We start from the raw sequence: 18,570 nt of genomic DNA on the forward strand, positions 1-18,570 counted from the left end.
ATAAACCCACACACATATGGTTACCTTATCTTTGATAAAGGAGGCAAGAATATACAGTGGAGAAAAGACAGCCTCTTCAATAAGTGGTGCTGGGAAAACTGGACAGCTACATGTAAAAGAATGAAATTAGAACACTCCCTAACACCATACACAAAAATAAACTCAAAATGGATTAAAGACCTAAATATAAGGCCAGACACCATCAAACTCTTAGAGGAAAACATAGGCAGTACACTCTGTGCAATAATTCACAGCAAGATCCTTTTTGACCTACCTCCTACAGAAATGGAAATAAAAACAAAAATCAACAAATGGGACCTAATGAAACTTAAAAGCTTTTGCACAGCAAAGGAAACCATAAACAAGAGGAAAAGACAGCCATCAGAATGGGGAAAATATTTGCAAGTGAAGCAACTGACAAAAGATTAATCTCCAAAATATACAAGCAGCTCATGCAGCTCAATACCAAAAAAAACAAACAACCCAATCCAAAAATGGGCAGAAGACCTAAATAGACATTTCTCCAAAGAAGACATACAGATTGCCAACAAACACATGAAAGAATGCTCAACATCATTAATCATTAGAGAATGCAAAGCAAAAGTACAATGAGGTATCACCTCACACAGGTCAGAATGGCCATCATTGTAGATCAAAATTGTAGATCATTGTAGATCAAAAAATCTACAAACAATAAATGCTAGAGAGGGTGTGGAGAAAAGGGAACCCTCTTGCACTGTTGGTGGGAATGTAAATTGATACAGCCACTATGGAGAATAGTATGGAGGTTCCTTAAAAAACTACAAATAGAACTACCATACGAACCAGCAATCCCACTACTGGGCATATACCCGAGGAAACCATAATTCAAAAAGAATCATGTACCAAAATATTCATTGCTGCTCTATTTACAATAGCCAGGAGACGGAAGCAACCTAAGTGTCCATCATCAGATGAATGGATAAAGAAGATGTGGCACATATATACAATGGAATATTACTCAGCCATAAAAAGAAACGAAATTGAGTTATTTGTAGTGAGGTGGATGGACCTAGAGTCTGTCATACAGAGTGAAGTAAGTCAGAAAGAGAAAAACAAATACTGTATGCTAACATATATATATGGAATCTAAGAAAAAAAAAACGGTCATGAAGATCCTAGGGGCAAGATGGGAATAAAGATGCAGACCTACTAGAGAATGGACTTGAGGATATGGGGAGGGCGAAGGGTAAGCTGGGACAAAGTGAGAGAGTAGCATGGACATATATACACTACCAAACGTAAAATAGATAGCTAGTGGGAAGCAGCCGCATAGCACAGAGAGATCACCTTGGTGCTTTGTGACCACCTAGAGGGGTGGGATAGGGAGGGTGGGAGGGAGGGAGACGCAAGAGGGAAGAGATATGGGGACACGTGTATATGTATAACTGATTCACTTTGTTATAAAGCAGAAACTGACACACCATTGTAAAGCAATTATACTCTAATAAAGATGTTTAAACGAAAAAAAGGAAAATATGTCAGCAGACATGTATAGTAGATTAAGACGTCACTCAATAATTTGAGAAGTTAATATGTTGTAGACATCATGTAGGTGCTTTGGATATGGGAGAGGGTATGGAAGAGACATGACAACATGCCCCGAGTTTCTGGATCCAACTTCTGTGAGCTTATGTGTGTGTGTGTGTGTGTGTGTGTGTGTGTGTGTGTGTGTGTGTGTGCGTGTAGTTTGTTTGAAATGGGTTCCCAGCACTGATACTTTGAAACCATCATAAGACAGCCTGGGTTATTACCTGATTTTCATGGCTTGGGGTGGGAGTGTCATCTTGTGACAAATAAAATGTCCTAATATTTTTCCAGCGAGTTTTTCCCTAGAAGCTAAGGTTCCCAACTAGAGTGAAAGGGTCTTAAGCTCGATATCATAGAGGTAAACTTGGTCACCTGCGCTGGCATTTGGAGATCACATCACTGAGGGTAGGTACAGTATAGACAGAGCATTGTAACCATCCCCCACGTCTCTACAGCCCTTTAGATCTTAATTCTCTTTCAATCTTCACAGTATTTTGAACAGGAGGTAGAACAGAAAAGATGGCAGAAAAGTCAAGGTTTTACTGTGGTTTGCCCACTGTGTAAGGGGGTATTTCCAGGACTCTAACATAGGCCAGTCTACGCGGGAGTGTGGATACTATTACACTCCAATTTTAGAGATTAGGAAACTGAGGCACAGAGGGGTCAACAGGTCCAAGCCGCTAAGTGGTAGAACTGGGTTAACAGGTATGCAATGACTGTTAAAAGGCCAGTATGAATCGTTTAAGCAAATTTTTAAACATCAAATCCAGAGACCTGTGCCCAGATTCTCAGTATTTTCCTCTTGCTGTATTTTCTAGCAACTCTAAAAGTGAAATAGTAACTCATTTAATTCCCAGCCTGTGCCTCACTGTAGTAACAAGTTGCCCCTGCTATGTGCATGGCTCTTTCTTCATCTGCTTTAATCTCCTACTTTTCACACATAACTTTAAAAAATGGGAAGAATAAGCATGACTTCTGTTAGTAGAAGGTGGTTATATGAGCTTCAAAATGAGACACGGCAGCTGGATTTGGACTTGGAGAGGTGCCCGAGCCTGCAGGGAGCAGGCACCAGCAACGTGTGCCTGAGTTTGCATCATTTTGTGAAATGTGCAGTCACTCCCTTCACACCGACAACAGGGATATTCTTAGCGTGTGGATTTTGTCTTTTATGTAAAGTGGGGAAAGTGCACTTTATTTGCAACTAAAGCTGCAGTGATCACAGCGTTAGAACACAGCCCTTTTGTTTTACCCGAGAACCAGCTGCTCCCCACAGAGGGGCCAGTGTGCGGGGTCAGCATTTATCTATTTTTATATTTTTTAATTGAAGTATAGTTGACTTACAATATTATATTAGTTTCAGGTGTACCACATAGTGATTTGATAGCTTTATAGATTATACTCCATATAAAGTTATGAGAAAATATTGGCTATGTTCCCTATGTTGTACATCTGTACATTACATCCTTGTATCTTATTTATTTTATACCTAGTAGTTTGTGCCACTTAATCCCCTACCTTGTCTTGCCCCTCACCCTCACCCTACTGATAACCACTAGTTTGTTAGCATTTTGGATTAGAAGTCAGGAGACCCTGGAGCCCTGACCTGCAGTGACCACCACAGGTCTCTATGTCCTTGGTTGTCAGTTTCCTCATCTGTAAAATGAGTAATTCAGACTCTGTTGTTTCCTGAGGCCTATTGGTGGTTTTGTGAAGGTCTTAACTCACCTTAGATCACAAATGCACTTAAGTGTCCAACTTTATGTATACTCCTAATTTTCATTATAGTTGCTACATTACTATTCTCAAAAATATATTTCTAAAATTTATAAAGAATTAAGTAGTTTTGCATATATATTAAATTATATATTATATATATTTGCATATTTATACTAAATTAAGTGCCCCAAATATCATGTATATATTTATATTTGATGTCATACCATATACGATATTTTTGGCATTTAATTTCAGATTTTTTTTGTTGAAATGATCCTATCAAAGGCTATACCAGGAACCTTTCTTTGTGTTCAGCTTCCCAACATCAGGTAGCACGTTGCTTTGTTTATCTTATAATAAATTGTCACTACTCCTGACTCAATATATCATTAATAAGAACTTTACTAGAAATTAAATTCCTTAATGAAGCATTTTCACTTTTTTCTTATGAGTTAATTTTCTACATGTGTTTGAAATATGGTTATGGATTTTGTTCATTTAGTGGAATCTAATGATTAAGGGTAGTTTTACAGGATGGAAGGAGAGGTGGTTCTAACCCAGAAAAAGCTCAGGCTTAATACGTGTACTGATGATTTTTTAAGTGATCAATCAAGCTCCATTTTCATTCTTATCTTCTTAGATGTTTTCTTTCTTTTCTTGCCAACTTTCTGATGAAGGTGGTGCTGAAGTAACATGCACATTATTTCCATGCACTGATATCTTTGAGATTTAAAACCTTGGTCAGCAACAAAAAATCCCCAAATCAAGTTGTCCTTGCACTTGAATTACGGATTTATTAAAGAAGTACCCATTGCAAAATAGTGAGATAAATGCTCCACTACCAATCTTTTGAGAAACAGATAAGCTTTAGCTTTCTAGAACTTCAGATTCAAATGTTTTGTCCTGATCTTTATCTAACAAAGGTGGGAAAAGATGGAAAGAGACAGTGCCTTAAAAAGAGGGTGAAGAAGTAGAATCGGGAACATGTTTGTCAGAAGAATGAGTTTTACCTTTGTTAAAATGATCTCTTCAAATTTGAAGAGTGAGGGGAATAGTTGCCTAAGTATATACGCCTCTAAAATACTCACTGAAAGGTAATATTGCCAGGGGTGTCCATGTGACTGCCATAGTCTTAAGTCTACGATGCCAGATGACAGTGTATCAGCAAGGATTCATCAGTGAAACAGAACTGTAGATCAGATATATATGGATTTAGTACCTATTTGGCCATAAGTAATTATGGAAGCTGAGTACTTAGCTTCTCTAAGGCTGTTATCCCATTTCTGATGCTGGAGCTGGTATCTGCTGGACAGAAGTTGGGTTTGGGGGAGGAAAGCTGATGCAAAGTGGGTGGGAGTGAGAACAAGCTGGAACCTACAAGGATGGACAGAAACCCTCATCAGTTCTTGTTGCCTCTGACCATAATGAGTAGGGTGTCCTATGGAAGCTGGACCTTTCCTCATGGAGCTGAACACATACCTGGCCCAGGGGTCAAAGAAGCTGAAGGAAAAACCAGGGAAACTGAATCGATAGCTGACCCAGCTGGTGGCTCAGGCCAAGGAGGTGAGCTGACAGTTGAGTGGTGACAATGTGTGTCACCAGCCACAGAAGGGCTACAGCTCCACTTCACCCTCCTGATCTCCCATGAGGATCTCTCTCTGGCCCTCCCTGACCACACACCTGCACAGAAGGGGATTCCAGGAGATGCGGTTCCACCAGGCCACATCAGCACATACAAAGCCAACAAGGGCAACTACTGCCTAATTTTGGGACTGGAAAATTTTCAAGAAGTTCCAACATTTAAATAAACTTGAGATAAGGCATACATTTCCTTCACCATGAGTCTATTTTGTTTCCTCCAACCTCAAAAATATCTGATTTACGTTCGGATCCCTCAACTGGAATAATAAAGTCCATGTAAATTATATTACCAGATGGTGTCAGTTCTCTAGGTGAAGTTACACAATAGGGGAAGAGTTTACTTATATACTCAGATTAAATGCCTTCGACCCCTCATCCCACTGATTTGGGGAAGTCCACACTTCATTTCTCATTCCCAGGATCTAGTAGCTTTGGCGTGCTGATGGTGATAATAGAAAAGAAGGTGAGACTTCATTCTCCATTGCTGCTGCTACTACCTCTGTGTGTCATTCTTCCCAATTGGGAAGGCCAGCAGTCTTAAGATGTAAAACAGATTGTACACAGGATCTCCTTCTTTCAACCACACTCATGGTACCTGAGTAACTGGGTCAGAAAGGGAATAAGTGTAACTCAACTGTTATATGACCTGACATAAAAACTTACAGGTTGGTGTTGTGTCTGGGACACCAGCCCTAATTCCTCTTTTCATTACAGTTATCTCCCTTTAGGGATTCGTAGGTCTCAGTCATAGCTCCAGGTCCTTCAGACATGGTTTAAAAACATGGAAACTCAATGGGAAGGAGTCTAGATCATTATCTTTCCACTCTCAGCAAGCCTCTGGGCTCCCTACGCAAACGTGTCCATTTTTTCACCAAACTATAAGGTGGGAAAAAGAGAAAATTTACCCCAAGATAAATGGACAACACTATCTCTAGAAATGGAAAGAAGCAAGCAGTTTTTATGTGCAAGCTCTCTTATTTAAATACATACATACATACTTAGAAATTAAAGTTCTACCTCACTGGACATCATGCTTCAAATGATACCAGGTAAAGAAAAAAAGGCATCACTTGTAAAGGTTATTTTGTTAGTAATTCCAGCTGAGTGTTTTGTAGTTAAGGTTTACTGCATGCAAGAAAGATTGAACTGGGATGAAAATTACTAATTGCATGCAGGAATTATAAAATAGCTTTCTGTTAGCACATATATAACACACCCTCACCTATCACTATCGAATCTGGGCACTGCCAGCGATATGTAAATTTAACATGACAAACAACAGATGGAGAGAAACATCACCCCACCTAGGCTCTCCTGGTGTGAACCTTGGTTCATTAAGGCGGAAATTAAGGGTCATAAACAAATTGGTAGCACAGTACCAGGCTGTGCTAAAGATTCGAAGGAAGGAAGAGAGGGAGGGAGGGAGGAAGGAAGGGGAGAAGGAAGGGATGGAGGGAGGGGGGAAGGGACAGAGGGAAGAAGGGAGGGAGGGAGGAAGGAAGGGGGGAAGGAAGGGAGGGGGAAAGAGTTATTAAATCACCAGTGTACTGTCATAAGGAAAGACATAAAGGAATTTTGTAGAATTAGAATTTAGATGACATAGGGGAGGTAGATTTTTTTTTTTCCTGCGGTACGTGGCCCTCTCACTGTTGTGGCCTCTCCCATTGCGAAGCACAGGCTCCGGACGCGCAGGCTCAGTGGCCATGGCTCACGGGCCCAGGCGCTCCGCGGCGTGTGGGATCTTCCCGGACCGGGGCACGAACCCGTGTCCCCTGCATCGGCAGGCGGATTCTCAACCACTGCGCCACCAGGGAAGCCCTGGGGTGGTAGATATTGAATGAAGAAAATTGAAATAATATTTCCTCTTGGAAAATTCTTACCTATTTTGGGGGCTATTCTTAGAATGTAAAGAATTAAAGTGGCCTCAGGGATAGTAAAGAAGAAAGGAAAACTGGTTTTTATTTTAAAATTTGTCCAGTCAATGGACAGAAAACTGGGAGATGTGATTAGAAAAGTTACTTTATAGTCTTACCTTGTCACTTATTTTTCCAGACAGTGTGGAGACTGTGAGGCAATCTTTTGTGCATTTAAAATTTTCCTATTTTCGATCAAATCATATTTTGTAAAATTCCTATCCAATTCTGTTCTTTTTATTTCCTTTAGTTTCAGCAAAAAAAAATATTTGTAGCAACTTAATATGTAGAAAATTAGCTTAGAAAATGTTGCTGTAACTTATTACTTATGGTACTTTTGCTGTTACTTATTATACTTGTTTAGTAGTTTATTTCACTACCTTTGGGATTATTGAAGAAATTCTCCCTGTACTTTCAAATATAATGTGGTACTGTCTTTCTATCACCACTGGCAATTCAAGAAGAAACAATGATTCAAGCAAACATTAAAAGTGGTTTGAATATAGTAGAAGCATAAATAAGTGATTAGGGGGGCTTCCCTGGTGGCGCAGTGGTTGAGAGTCCGCCTGCCGATGCAGGGGACACCGATTCGTGCCCCGGTCTGGGAAGATCCCACATGCCGCGGAGCAGCTGGGCCCATGAGCCATGGCCGCTGAGCCTGTGCGTCTGGAGCCTGTGCTCCGCAACGGGAGAGGCCACAACAGTGAGAGGCCCACGTACCGCCAAAAAAAAAAAAAAGTGATTATAAAGAAAAAGTGATTATGACTGTTCCTCACACATATCTGTGGAAATTTCTTTGGAATTGTAAATGAATTTAAGAGGAATCTTATATTCTCTTGTTTATTTAAATAAAACTGCTATAACTAATAAATCATTGCTCTTCAAATTATTATTATTATTATTATTTTTTTTTTTTTAGGCTTTTCAATACTTCTGCCTTTATTTATTTATGGCTGCTTTGGGGTCTTCCTTGCTGTGTAGGCTTTCTCTAGTTGCAGTGAACGGGGGCTGACGGGGGCTACTCTTCGTTGCGGCGCGCGGGCTTCTCATTGCGGTGGCTTTTTCTTGTGGCGGAGCACAGGCTCCAGGCACGCGGGCTCAGTAGTTGTAACTCAGGGGCTGTAGAGCGCAGGCTCAGTAGTTGTGGCGCACGGGCTTAGTTGCTCCGCCGCATGTGGGATCTTCCTGGACCAGGGCTTGAACCCGTGTCCCCTGCATTGGCAGGTGGATTCTTTAACCACTGTGCCACTATGGAAGCCCTGCTCTTCAAATTATAATTCTTCAGTAATCTTTGGGTCTTGAGAGTCTGATAATCTACACCATAATGGTTATGAAATACAGTAAGCTTTATTAAGTTTGAGGAAATAAACAGAGAGCCTAACAAGTGACAATGGGAGAAAAAAAAATCCAATCAAAATTATGACTATAGCTAATATTGCACTGATGAGTTCAGGAACTGTAGCAAAAAACAGGAAAGTCACTGGGTGGCAGGGAGATGTTCCTCCTCCACAGCCCAATCTACCAGGTTTAGAATTAACGAATTTATTTTCTTTATATTTTCCACTAGAAACTGGGTATGGTAGGGAGCATATTTGATTGTGAACATTTGTGCATCAACAAAGTGTAAAAAGTCTCTTTAGTTAACACATTCAGTAAATATTTATAAAGAATGTACTCTGCACTGGATGCTATGTCAAAGAATACAAGGAAGACAGCGTGCCCACACTCACGGTGTCTGCACATTTAGTGGTGAAGACAGATATGTAGATGGTCAGTCACAGTGCTCTGGAGAGATATGGTAAGTGTAGATGGAGCAGCTGTGGGATGTCATAGCATCACTGAGGAAGGGCACCTAACTCAGGTTAGGGATTCAAGGAGAGCTTCCAGGAGGAAGAAATACCTATACTGAGACCTTAAGGAAGAAGAGGAGGTGGGTGGTTAGGAAAATGTGTTCCAGACATAAGGACTAGCCAGAGATAAAAGAAAGCAGTGTACACTGGAAGAAGTGAAAGAAATTTATAGCCAGAGCTTCTACAGTGAGAGTGAAAAGCGTTGAGGAATTAGACCAGTGAGGTACATGGTAGTCAGAACACAAAAAACCTGGTAAGTCCTGTAATGGAGTTTGGGCTTCAATGAAGTGTTTCAGCAATAATAAGAAAAAACTAAAACAACTAACATTTATATAGCACTTACATAGTATGCATTTCATGTGGTTAATTTCATAGTAATCCCATAAGGTTATCATTATTATTATCCTTATTTTACAAAAACAAAATTGATGCATAGAGAGGTTAAGTAACTTTCCCAAGGTCATAAATGACAGAGCCAGGATCAAACCCAGGCAGTCTGGCTCCATGCTTTAAACCCTATAGTACTACAGCAGGAACAGGGATTGGCATGTTCAGATATTCATTTTTAAACGTTTACCTCGTATTATAGCATGGAGTTCAGATTGTAGGAGTGGACAAGGAAAAAGATTGAATAGAAACCCCTTTAGAAAGCTAGTGGATTGATTCTTGAAAATAGATGCCAGAGACTAAACAACATTAGGGGCAAAAAGGATGACTACTTGAGAAATATAGACTGTAAAGCCAGTGGGTCCTGGAGATCGATCAGCTGCAAGAAATGAAGAGTAGTCAAATGTGCTGCTCTGGTGTTTGGTTGGCCACCGGATGGCTGGTGGTACTTCAATGAAAAGTAGAACACAGAATGTGGAACTGGTTCTTCCCTCCTTCCTTATTTCCTTCCCTCCTTCCTTATTTCCTTTTCATTCTTTCTTTATCACATCTATAATGTTTATTTCGCAGAGAGGTGACAGAGTTGGTTTTGGAATTGTTGAATTCTAGACGCCAGTGAAACCTCTAAATGAAGAAAAAGTACTTGGACTCAAGGATCTGGAGCACAGTGAAGATGTATGGGCTGGGGAGTGAGATTCGAAAACAAGCAGCACGGATGTAATAATTTAGTCCATGGACATGAATGAGGTCACGCAAGGAAAGCAGATAGAAAAAACATTGGGACTAGATTGGAATCCTGATGTTCAACACCCCAGCGTGAAAAACTAGAGTATGATGTTGAATTCCATTATTAACAGCTTCTATTTTATCAGCAGAAGTTTTCAACTCATGGAATGGAAGTTGAGTAGACAAAGTTGGGGGGGAAACAGTAGGGTAAACTAGACCTAACAACTTTGGCTCCTGAGGGCACATTTTATTTTCCTTTCCCTATTTAAGAATAACATTCGGTGAGGAAGAATAAAAGGTTAACAGGTTAATAGCCAGTAATTCTTAAACTTATGAGAAAAGAGCACAGAAGTGAGTTTTGATGAAATACTTCATATGGCTGAATGTACACACATAAGGGATATAGGGTCAAAAATGACTTAAGTTTAAATCCCAATTTCACCTCTTAGCATCTGAGTGATTTTGTGTAGATAATATCACCTCATGGAGCCACAGTTATCTGTGATAATGGTAATACTTCCACTACCAATGAAGGGATAAATGAGGTAGTGTTTGTAAAATGCTCAATGATTAATGATTGTTTGTTGCTTTTCTTTGTTTTTCTTTTTCTCTTTTTCAGTGTTACCAATATTGTATTAATTCTGCCTTTTCTGGTACATTGAAAGAAGAATTTTCCTGTCATCATTTGGGAAAAAGAAAACAGGGGTTTACCCTCTCAGGAATGCCATACAGGGTTGTTGAGGGTTAAAATTTGAACCCAGAAAACTAGTAAACTTGTAATTTCTTGACTTTATAAGGAAAAACATCATTTTTATTACTTTCGTTGTTGAATTCAGAGGGAACAATGGCTTAATCCTCTTTTTGAAGGAGGGAGGCATGAGGGAAAGGACCATTCACTGGCTAAGATTATTCATCCAGCAAACAATACCTTCTCCATGGTTAGACTTAGGTGTTGACATTTTAATAAGAAGGGAGGGGAAAAAGCACTAAGATACTTTTTATATAAAACATCTTCCAATGATTTGATTTTGAGTGCTTAAGCGTACTAGTCTATTTAAGGTACAAGAGAGTGAAGCAAAGGAATTTGGCATATTGTAAGAAAGTTTTTGCCACGATGATATGACATTTGTTAACAGTCTCTTATTTAGAGAGTAGAAACACAGGCCCTTCTGAATTGATAAACCTAACTCTCTTTTTCAAAGAGTCAAGAACACAGCTCTCCTGAACACAGCTCTCCTTCCATGCCCACAGAACTTGGAAAACAACAATCTATGTATACTCACAATACTCCTAAATTTGATTAGCTCATTTAGCTTGGAGTTACTAACCACTTAGATATATAAGCGGGTACTGAGAACCAGCTCTAAGGCATGAATTCAGTCTCTATACAGCCTAGTGGTTAAGGGCTTGTGCTTCCACATTTGTGAAATGAGAGGAGGGGGAGGTAATATTGCAAATTCATAGGATTATTGGTCAATGAAACACCAAGGTTATTGGTGTTGGTACGGGAATATTTTTGAGACATACCAATGTTGTAATATACATTACTTTGTTCCATTCTATGGAAGAATGGTATTTTTAAATGAAATTTTAAAAAATGTGGTATATTCATTCAGTGGAATACTACTTAGCAACAGCAGCAATAGTAGCACAGGGAGATCAGCTCGGTGCTTTGTGAACACCTAGAGGGGTGGGATAGGGAGTGTGGGAGGAAGATGCAAGAGGGAGGGGAAATGGGGATATATGTACATGTATAGCTGATTCACTTTGTTATAAAGCAGAAACTAATACACCACTGTAAATCAAGTATACTCCAATAAAGATGTTAAAAAAAAGAAAAATATATAGTTGAATATAAAACTGAGCCTACTCCGTATTTATTGATCATCAGAAAACGTGGTTCACATTGGCCATTTCTGATGTCTTTGTTTCTACACTGCACAGCACCCTTCATATGTTATCCATAACCCAGTGAGCAAAATTTTAGCTTCTGTAGCACAGTGGGTGAAGCCTGGAATATACTTCATATATGTGTGTACACTCTGTGTGTATTTACTCGTGATTTTTATACCCAACAAGATGGTCTTCTTTGCTGACTGCCACGGTAAGGTTTTCCTCCTGCGCTAATCTCTGTAGCCAGGTTCTTACCTATCTGTTTACTTTTTATAGCTCTCCACCAGAGCTCACATAAAACAGGAGAAATATTATGTAATTTTAATATAGCTGCAGAGAACAATGAGATTGTTGTCAGTTGGCAACAACCGATGGGATGTTTCTGCCATTCCAAGCCCATGAGTTACCTACAATTCACACATGCTTGACACCTTTAACTAGACCTTGTTCATGAGTTTCAGAAAAATCTGTTTTAGGTTTGCCACAGTACTGGTTTAAAAAGCAAGATTTTTGTATAATCTAAGTATAATGCTCATAATATAAGAAAGACTTGATTTTACTTTAGTATTTTTAATCTCTATTTTTTTCCTAACCAGATCCTCAAACAAACATTTGACTGACTGACAGGTAGTAGGTGTTAACTTCTAATTTGAAAATAAGTTTTAATTTAACTTTCACATTGTTGAAGAAAAGTATTACTATTCACTCAATAATTAGACTTAATTGGTCTGAGGATTTAAATGCTACCTTGACACCCAATATTTCAAACTGTATATATTTCACAACTCTAAAGGGACTCCTGACACCACAGCTACCAGATATATTTTATCAGCTTGTGGTATACTTCTGTAAGCAAGCAAATTTAAAAGCCCAATTGCTGACACTTAAAAATAAATATCAAAACCAAAGATAAATATTATGTTTTCTATCCTGATTTCTGGACTACATATGATATTGATTTCTTTTCATGTTAGAGATTGACTATTTATATTGCTTTCTTATTTGTCTTCTAATCAGCATCATCATTAAATAGCTACCAATTAACATGACACCAAAAGCACAAGTAGCAAAAGCAATATTAGACAAATGGGACTACATCAAACTAAAAAGCTTCTGCAAAGCAAACAAAACAACCAACAGAGCGAAAAGGCAACCTACAGAATGAGAGAAAATATTTGCAAAACATATATCTGATAAAGGATTGATATCCAAATTATGTAAGAAACCCCTACAACTCAATGGCAAAAATGAAATAGTCATTAAAAAATGGGCAAAGGACTTGTATAGACATTTCTTCAAAGAAGAAATACAAATGACCAACAGGTATAAGAAAAGGTGATCAACATCACTAATCATCAGAGAAATACAAATAAAACCACAATGAGATATCACCTCACACCTGTTAGAATGTCTATTTTTAAGGCAAAACAAACAAAACACATATTGGTGAGGATGTGGAGAAACTGAAACTCTTATACATTGTTGGCAGGAATGTAAAATGATGCAGCCACTATGGAAAACAGTATGGAGACTCCTGAAAAAATTAAAATATAGAATTACCCTATGACCCTGCAATCCTGCTTCCGGCTATATATCCAAAAGAACTGAAATAAGGATCTGTAAGAAATACATGCACTCCCTTTTTCATTGCAGCATTATTCACAATAGCCAAGACATAGAAACAACCTAAATGTCCATTGATGATGAATGGATAAAGAAAGTGTGATATATATATGTGTGTGTGTGTGTATATATATATATATATATAAAAAATGTAATATTACTCAGCCTTAGAAAAAGAAGGAAATCCTGCCATATATGACAACACGGATGAACCTGGAGGACATTATGCTAAGTGAAGTAAGCTGGACACAAGGGACAAATATTGTATGATTCTGCTTATATGAAGTCTTTAAAATAGTCAAACTTATAGAAATAGAGAGTAGAATGGTGGTTACCAGGACTGAGGGAAGGGGGGTTGGGGAGTTGCTTCTCAAAGGGTATCGAATTGCAGTCATGAGAGAGGAATAAGTTCTAGAGATCTGCCATACAGTATTGTGCCTGTAGTAAACAATACTGCATTGCGGACTTAAGGACGTGTTAAGAGGGCTGACCTCCTGTTAAGTGTTCTTGCCACAGTAAAAACATTAAAAAGAATCTACGAATCATATCTACCATTTATTAAACATCTCTCTTATTTCAAATATTGTTAGACTCGTTATATACATTAAAAATGTCTCACAATGATGTTTTATGAAATAAATTATCATTTCTATTTTTAAAATGAGGAAGTGAATTCTAAGAAAGTGTGATAAATGTTGCTTTTGTCTGACTAATACAGTTTTGCCCACCCCACCCCAATTCTCATGCCATCTCCCCAAAGATGGGAACATGGCCTATGTTGGGATCATTGTAACAGCTACAGGGAGTGATTTTGTAATGAACACATGATTAAACCTGGACCAATTAAATAAATTCTTGCATATTTTTCTGGTTGAAATTAGTGAAGAAGACTTTTCTTCTATTAGGTCATAAAACTAGATTTAAGGGAATCTGATATGGACACCAGGCATATTTCCTGCTACGCAGACAAAGATAAAATCAAGCTTTGACAGAAGAAATGAGAGAGGAATAACAAAGAATTCCTAATAACTTGAGTGTTTGGATCTAGTCGAGTTTCTCAATTTTGGCACCGCTGACATTTTGGGCTCAATACTTCCTCCTGGTGGTGGTGAGGGTGCCTACCTCTACCTGGCACTAGATGCCAGTAGCACCACTTTCGTGCAGTTGTGACAACAAAAATGTCTTCAGACATTGTCAGATTTCGCCTGGGGGACAGCAGGTGGAGGGACAAAATCACCCTCTACTGAGAACTACTAAGTTATAACCAAGATTGCCATCCACCATTATATTTGCCAATATGAAATCTTCCCCATTTGCTAAAACTAATCTGAATTTGTTTTTTGCAAATTATATCCAAAGGAATCTTGAGATAGTAAATGTTAGAGCACTGTGCTAAGGGTGATGGGTGTATGCCGTAAGGAAAACAGAAGAATTCACATCAGTGTATGTATGGGAGGGGGCAAAAGAGAGACCAGGATGCAAAGAGCTTTAAGAGTGAATCTTCCAGATTGTTGACCCAGGAAACAGATTTACCCAGGTGTGTTTCCAAAAAAAGGTATTCTGAGTTCAGCTATGTTTGGTTAAGCAAAGCTGCTTTTTTCTTTTTCTTTTTTTTTAAGAATAGGATGTTCAGACTTTAGTATGATAGTGTGATTTAATATTCACCAATTTCTCAAATTTCTTTGACCAATTTTTTTAACAGCTCCAGTTAACATCTTTCATGACTTACATTCTGCAGAATTCAATGTGATAAATGTAATGGCTACCGACACAAAAGGCAGGCCAAGCCAGCGTAGACAGAACAACGTGAGAGGTAGAGAGTGAAGGGTCCCCTGCCTGTGGAGATGTAGACAGAAACCTGATCACTTTGCAGCTTATAGGCCCCTTGGTTGAGGAGGTTTATCCGCATTTAGAGAGAAGTGAAGAATCACGACGCACCCTCTAGTCTGTAACAGAGAGTTTGGACATTTCCCGCCACAGGCAACCAAAGAGAGCCAATGAGAAGAATAACGTGACCCATGACGACTGTGGGAAATCTCTCTGCCATGTGGAGAATAAATTACAGCAGGGTGAGACTGCAGGTAAGGGAACCTGTTAGGATCGCAACAGAAGTGGTAAGGGTTTCAACTAAATCAGTAGAAATAAAAATGGATGAAAGAGAGTGATTTGAGAAATGCTGATGCAAAAGATTGTACATTGGTATTCTTCCACTTTTCGTTGCCATTTTTAACCACTTTGGTAGGCCATTTTAATTTCAAAGACTACATAGTTTTTTTCACACCAGTAAGCCAAATCCTATGGGAAGGTAATGAACATAAGTGTGGCTGGCTTAGAATCTGGCCTCAGTAGAAGAAAAAATCTCCTTAAGAAATGTTTCTAGGGAGAGCGGCTGAGCACAGTCCTGAGGTGAGGCAGAGCTCTGAGCAGGTGCTACATTATGGCTGACACGCAAAATCTGGTAGAAAGATTGGAGAGAGCGGTGGGCCGCCTGAAGGCAGGCTCCGTGCCCCTGACACGCACCGTGGGTGTAGAGACAGTGCTGCAAAAGCAGGAACGACTCCATAGGTGCAAGCGTTTGACTCACCGTTGGCCGGTCCTGTGGCAGAGTACCTCAGATCGGTAAAGAGACTGGGGGAGATGTGCAGAAGCATATGCGGAGACGGCCCACACAGGTCTGAAGTTGGAGTGAGCACTCTTGGTTACAGCCTCTCAAGGCCAGCAGCCAGCAGGCAATAAGCTTTCTGATTTGTTGGCACCCATCTGTGAGCAGATCCAAGAAGTGATAACCTTTCGGGAGAAGAACCGAGGCAGCAAGTTGTTCAATCACCTGTCAGCTGTCAGCGAAAGTACCCAGGCCCTGGGTTGGGTGGCTATGGCTCTCAAGTCTGGTCCCTAAGTGAAGGAAATGAATCATGCTGCCATGTTTTATAGAAACTGACTCCTCAAGGAGTACAAAGATGTGGGCTGGGTCAAAGCTTACTTGAGTATATGGACAGAGCTGCAGGCTTACATTAAACAGTTCCATACCACTGGACTGGCCAGGAGCAAAACCGGGCCATGGCAAAAGAACTGAGTGGATCGCCATCTGGACCCTCTGCTGGATCGGGTCCTCCCCCCCCACCTCAGGCCCACCTCCCCCCGAGTCTCCACCAGTTCAGGCTCAGATGAGTCTGCTTCCCGCTCAGCACTGTTTGCACAGGTTAATCAGGGGGAGAGCATCACACATGCCCTGAAACTTGTATCTGGTGACATGAAGACTCAAAAGAACCCTGCCTTGAACGCTCAGAGTGCTCCAGTACGAAGTGGCCCCAAACCATTCTCTGCATCTAAACCAGGAGTCAGTCCATCCCCCAAACCAGTCACAAAGAAGGAGCCAGCTCTACTTGAACTGAAGGGCAAGAAGTGGAGAGTGGAAAATCAGGAGAATGTTCCCAACCTGGTAATAGATGACACAGAGCTGAAACAGGCAGCTTACATATTCAAGTGTGTCAACTCAACATTGCAAATCAAGGGCAAAATTAACTCTGCTACAGTAGATAACTGTAAGAAACTCGGTCTGGTGTTCGATGACGTGGTGGGCATTGTGGAGATAATCAATTGTAGGGATGTCAAAGTTCAGGTAACGGGTAAAGTGCTGACCATTTCCATCAACAAAACAGATGGCTGCCACGTTTACCTGAGCAAGAATTCCCTGGATTGTGAGATAGTCAGTGCCAAATCTTCTGAGATGAATGTCCTCATTCCTACAGAAGGTGGTGACCTCAATGAGTTCCCAGTCCCTGAGCAGTTCAAGACCGTATGGAATGGGCAGAAGTTGGTCACCACAGTGACAGAAATTGCTGGATAAGCAAAGTGCCACTGGGTTCTTTGCCCTCTCCCTCACACCATGGGATAAATCTGTATCAAGATGGTTCTTTTCTAGATTTCCTCTACCTTTCTGCTCTTAAACTGCTTCTCTGCTTTGAGAAGCACAGCTACCTGCCTTCACTGAAATATACCTCAGGCTGAGATCTGGGGTGGGATAGCAGGTCTTTGATCTTCTGCAGGAAGGTGCAGCTCTTCCGTATCAGCTCAACCATACAGCCAGTCCATTCTTAAGGAAGTGCACATCAGGACTGGTGTGTTTTAGCTTTCAGCCTTCGGGGTTATTTGACCAAAAAATAGACTTTGGGGAAGAATAAAGCAGTCCCCAGGAATTAACAGATCAGAACGTTCACACAAGTTAATCTTTTTGTAACAATGAGCGTGAAGGTAGCAGAGCCTGGTGTGACCTTAGTTGGCTCTTCTAACTTAAACTAATTTTCACTATTGACAAGTGAGGCAAGGGTTGCACAGGACCAAAGGCTGAAGCTTGGCCATCTAGCACTCCAAGCAAAATGATTTCCTATAAGCATTCCTTTTCTTCTGCATTCCATCCTGTATCTGCCCGAACCTGAGATAGTAGGTTGTCCTGTGTTAGCTGCTGGGGTGGTGCCCTGCACCAAGGCCAGCTAAAGGAGTCTTGGACCCTTCCTCTCTCTGGGACCCCTGCCCACCACCTTCCTACAGAGATGAGTTAAAAAGAGAGAGAGAGGGCTTCCCTGGTGGCGCAGTGGTTGAGAGTCCGCCTGCCGATGCAGGGGACACGGGTTCGTGCCCCGGTCCGGGAAGATCCCACACGCCGCGGAGCGGCTGGGCCCGTGAGCCATGGCTGCTGGGCCTACGCGTCCGGAGCCTGTGCTCCACAACGGGAGAGGCCACAACAGTGAGAGGCCCGCATACCGCAAAGAAAAAAAAAAAAAAGAGAGAGAGAAAAAAAAGGCAAACCACACCATTCCCAGGAATCTGGCTTCCCTTCCTCCTTCCATGCCGGGTGCCCATCATCCATCGTTGTTGCTTCCTTCGCCCTGTCATGCTCGACAGCCTTTGGCTTCTGTCTGGGCACCTGAACAGAGGACTAAAATCTCCATTGCAGGCTGGTTTTAGGTCTTGTGTAAAACTCTTGCACAGAATTGCTATTGTAAATTTCAGTTTTCCTCTAGGACAAACACTCTACCAAAATACGTAACTTTTTTTGGTGGGAAGAGAGATTGTCCTGTGATTTCTACCCATTTCCTGAGGCCTGTGGAAATGAACCTTCATGTACTTAAAGTTATACAGAAAATAGAATAAAATTAAAACCAAAAAAAAGAGAGAGAAATGTTTCTAGAAGCCAATTCTACTAGCTCCATAATAGACTCCATTTTATCCATAAAGTATAAAAATACTAGTAT

At 40.4% G+C, this 18,570-nt stretch overlaps 1 pseudogene; it reads left to right on the forward strand.

Annotated features, from left to right (window-relative positions):
- The first annotated feature begins 15,755 nt into the window (after window positions 1-15,755).
- Window positions 15,756-17,886, forward strand: LOC132505175 (adenylyl cyclase-associated protein 1-like; annotated as a pseudogene).
- Window positions 17,887-18,570: the final 684 nt, after the last annotated feature.

This window comes from Lagenorhynchus albirostris, chromosome 15 (assembly GCF_949774975.1).
Source record: "Lagenorhynchus albirostris chromosome 15, mLagAlb1.1, whole genome shotgun sequence".
In the NCBI taxonomy this organism is placed as follows: Eukaryota; Metazoa; Chordata; class Mammalia; order Artiodactyla; family Delphinidae; genus Lagenorhynchus; species Lagenorhynchus albirostris.